A 4,459-nucleotide genomic window follows, 5' to 3' on the forward strand; every position below is an offset into this window, starting at 1 on the left:
TGCCCCGCAGGTAAGTTACTCCAAACCAAAAAGATCTAGTTATTACGCCAAGTCTATCCCATTCTAGCCTTGTGGTAGCGCTGTTGTCCCAGGTTGTCGCTCTATGAACCGGTCCTTATGGAGAGTGGCCAACCAGGCAGTAAGCACCGTGCTGGCCCCCTAAACCATGTTTCTAAAAAAAACATCTTTTAATGAGAAGTGAGCCACTCAAGCCACACAGAGTGCCACTCTCAGAATTAAGTTCAAGTAAACCATTAATCAAATTAATTAAAAAGGACCAGAGTGTGTTATAGCGCAGCAACCTAGCACAACTAACCAAAAATGCAAACCCAAAGGTATATATAAAGGATATAACTGGCTAGGAAATCCTTAAAGGCATACAGTATTAAAATGCAGTATGAAAATGTATTTAAAGGTGATAGGTTGTTCATGTTATACTTGCCTTCCTCGTACTGTTCCTGCTGCTGCTCAAACTGATCCGAAGACGGCTGCTCCGGGTACTGGTACTGAGGCTCCTCAGATGGATCAACGTCTACTCACGAACACATGGCCAAAACAATGCACAAAAATAAGCATACAAGCAAACATTATCAAAAACTAAGAAACAGTACATCAATACATAAAAACAGCGCACAAAACTACTCTAGAACTATTCTACACGTTACAACGATCGCGTGGACATAAAGAACGCTAAAATCGGAGCTAAAACGCATATTCTAGGCTAAAAACTAGTTCTAGGGGCTTATTTGTAAGAAAACTGGAGTTTCAGGGGCTTTTCTGCTAAAACCGAGGGCCTAAACATAAAAACCAGAAAGATCCGAGGGCCAACGCGCAAAAAGACCCTAACTGGATGGAGGGTACAAAATCTACAAAGCTCAGGGGCTAAAACATAAAATCAGGGGCGGATTTGGAAATACTTTTACACTAGTAAGGACTGCGGGTTGATTTCGGGGAACTCCGGGGTCTCTTTTGTAAAACATGCAGGCGCTGACCGGTACTTCTCTGTTTGACTCCGGGCCGATCTAATCCGGACCGTTGATCTGCGATCGGACGGCCAAAGGGCGGTTAGGCGCGCGGGGCGGCGGCGCGAGTCACCGGAGACGGGCTCCCACGGCGGCGCTGCGCCGGAGGAGCGGTCCGGGCGCTACAGATGGTCGTTGGGGCCGCTATCTAGTGAAAAAGAACAAGTGCGACGCGATTAAACCACTGGAGGGCACGGGATGGCCGATTGGGGCTCGGACGGGGCTAGCCACGGCAAGGGGCGGACCCGCGCGGCGGCGGAGCGCCGATGACCGGCGTTCCAGCACCTAGGGTGCGCTACAAGTCCTAAAAGTTAGCGCAAAAGAACCAGGAGAGGGCGCGGGTGCTCACCGGGGTTTGAGTTTAGTCGGAGAGGCCGTGCAGGGGTGGCTGCCGTCGATGTCCGGCGGCGGCGCACGGGCGGAGCTTGGGGAAGGGTCTATGCAGGCCGGAGAGGCTTCCAACTCCCTCGAGCGGGTGCGCGGGTCTGCTGTGGTCCCAGAGAGATGGTCAGGGAGGCCAAGAAACCCACGGTGGTGCGGAATTGCGGTGAGAAACTCACTCACCGGTGACGGGTCTTTGGCGAAATTTGGGAAGAAGGCGCGGTGCAGGGGCCGAAGATGTGGCCGGCGTGAAACTTGAACCCGAGGCGATCAACCTCAGCTACTTGCGGCGATGGAAGTGCGGTGGAGCAGACGGGTCGTGGCGGCGCAGGGCTCTGCTCCGCTCTGAGCTTGGAGGGCGGCGCTGCTAGGGTTTGCGGCGGCTGCAGGAGCGAGGATGGGGAGCAGAGGGGTCGCGGCCGTACTTATAGAGCGGCGGGAGTTTCTTGGCGTGCGCACCCGGGATGGAAGGCCGGCGGGATTTGTGGCCGGGGATCTCGGCCGAGCTGGCGAGTCCGTTGCGCCGCGGAGGGGAAAGAGCTGCCAGGCGGGCCCGGCGCGTCAGAGGCGGTTGAGTGGGCTGAGCGCGCGGGAGTGGGAGCGGGAGCTGCGGGAGCAGGCCGGCGCGAGCAGGAGTTGGGTTGGGCCCGGGTGAGGAAATGGGCCGCAGGCCTGGGAGAGAGGAGAGGGGAAACTGGGCCCGCGTGGGATTTGGGTTGGGTTTCAGGGCTGTTTGGGCTAGGCCTTGCTGGGTTGGGTTTGGGTTTTCCTTTCTATTTCTCTTACTTTCCTAAATCTAATTCAAACAAAGTTTGAATTCAAATTTGAATTTGAATTCAAACCACACTCAAATAAAATTATGCACCAGCATGAATGCAACAAAAATTTAAACCTATGGCAAAATTTTAACACTTATGAAACAAAAATTAGATTAAATGCCAACTAAACACAATAAACCTTAGAAAATTTACTAAAGCCAATTAATTTATTAATAAATACTGAAATTTAAAATTAGGGTGTTACATACCCTACCCCCTTAAAGAAATCTCGTCCCGAGATTTAGCTGGGCTGGCTAGCAAAGAGATCTGGATACGCCTTCTTCAACTCATCTTCTCGCTCCCATGTAGCCTCAGCTTCACTGTGGTGACTCCACTGAACTCTGCACATCTTGATGCGCTTGTTCCGAGTAACCCTCTCTGATGTCTCCAGAATCTTCACCGGATGCTCGGTATAAGTCAGGTCCTCCTGGACATCTACTCCATCCAGGGGTGCCTGCTCCTCGGGTACTCGCAGACACCTCTTCAGCTGAGATATATGGAAGACATCATGAACTCCCGAGAGACTGAGAGGTAACTCCAGGCGATAAGCAACTTCGCCTTTCCGCTCTAGCACCTTGAATGGCCCCACATAACGAGGTGCTAACTTCCCTTTGACATTAAATCTGCGGATTCCTCTCATCGGAGACACCTTCAGATACACATAATCACCGACACTGAAAGTCAGGTCTCTCCGTTTGCCATCAGCATAGCTCTTCTGTCTGCTCTGTGCAACCCTTAGATTCTCTCGCACAGCCTGAACCATCTGCTCTGCATCATCTATGATCTCAGGACCGAAGAGCTGCTTTTCACCAATCTGATCCCAATAGAGAGGAGTTCTACACTTTCTGCCATACAATGCCTCAAAGGGTGACTTCTTCAGACTGGCCTGATAGCTGTTGTTATATGAAAACTCAGCATAAGACAGGCACTTATCCCAACTAGTGCCGTACTGAATGGCACAAGCTCTCAGCATATCCTCCAACACTTGGTTGGTTCTCTCTGTCTGCCCATCCGTCTGAGGGTGATAAGCTGTACTGAAACGCAGCTTCGTATCCAACGAGTCATGGAGCTGCTCCCAGAACCGAGAAGTGAACTGAGACCCTCTGTCAGATATGATCTTCTTGGGCACACCATGTAAGCAGACAATCCGAGAGATGTACAACTCTGCAAGTCTAGCACCGGAGTAAGTAGTGTTCACTGGAATGAAGTGAGCAACCTTCGTCAGGCGATCCACTACTACCCAAATAGAGTTGTACCCTTTCTGAGTACGAGGCAATCCAACAATGAAGTCCATAGTGATTTCCTCCCATTTCCACTCTGGAATCTTCAAAGGCTGCAATAGACCTGCTGGCCTCTGATGCTCAGCCTTGACACGCTGACAAGTGTCACAAATAGCCACGTACTCTGCCACTGAACGCTTCATCCCATACCACCAGAAACGTTCCTTCAGATCATAGTACATCTTCGTGCTGCCCGGATGAATAGAGTAAGCTGTATCATGGGCCTCACTCAGAATCAACTTCCGAAGATCATGCACATCTGGCACACAGATCCGGTTCTTGTACCACAAGGTACCCTGATCATCCTCTCTGAAATGAGGAGCCTTGCCCTTCTTGAGCAACTCACGAATCTCCTGCAGCTTCTCATCATCTTTCTGATGCTGCCTGATCTCTGACTCTAGCGTCGGTACTGCCTCAAATGCTGCACTGGAGGTATGGTGCAAGAAACCCAGACTCAACTGCTCGAACTCCTCGCATAACTCTGGAGGCATCTGGAAAGCCACGGCCATGTTGACATAACTTCTTCTGCTCAGAGCATCTGCTACAACATTGGCCTTGCCCGGATGGTAGTGAATCTCCAGATCATAATCCTTGACCAACTCTAGCCATCTTCTCTGCCGCATGTTCAGCTCATTCTGCGTGAAAATATACTTGAGGCTCTTGTGATCAGTGTAGATATCACACCGCTGCCCATACAAGTAATGCCTCCAAATCTTCAGAGCATGCACAACTGCGGCTAACTCAAGATCATGAGTAGGATAATTCAGCTCATGCCGGCGTAGCTGCCGTGAAGCATAAGCTATCACTCTGCCCTCCTGCATCAGAACACACCCAAGACCATCCTTCGAAGCATCACAATATACCGTGAACCTCTTCGTCTGGTCTGGCAGAGTCAGGACTGGCGCCGTAGTCAACCTCTTCTTCAACTCATCAAAGGCCATCTGACGCTCATCAGTCC

Source organism: Panicum virgatum, chromosome 8K, assembly GCF_016808335.1.
Source record: "Panicum virgatum strain AP13 chromosome 8K, P.virgatum_v5, whole genome shotgun sequence".
NCBI lineage: Eukaryota > Viridiplantae > Streptophyta > Magnoliopsida > Poales > Poaceae > Panicum > Panicum virgatum.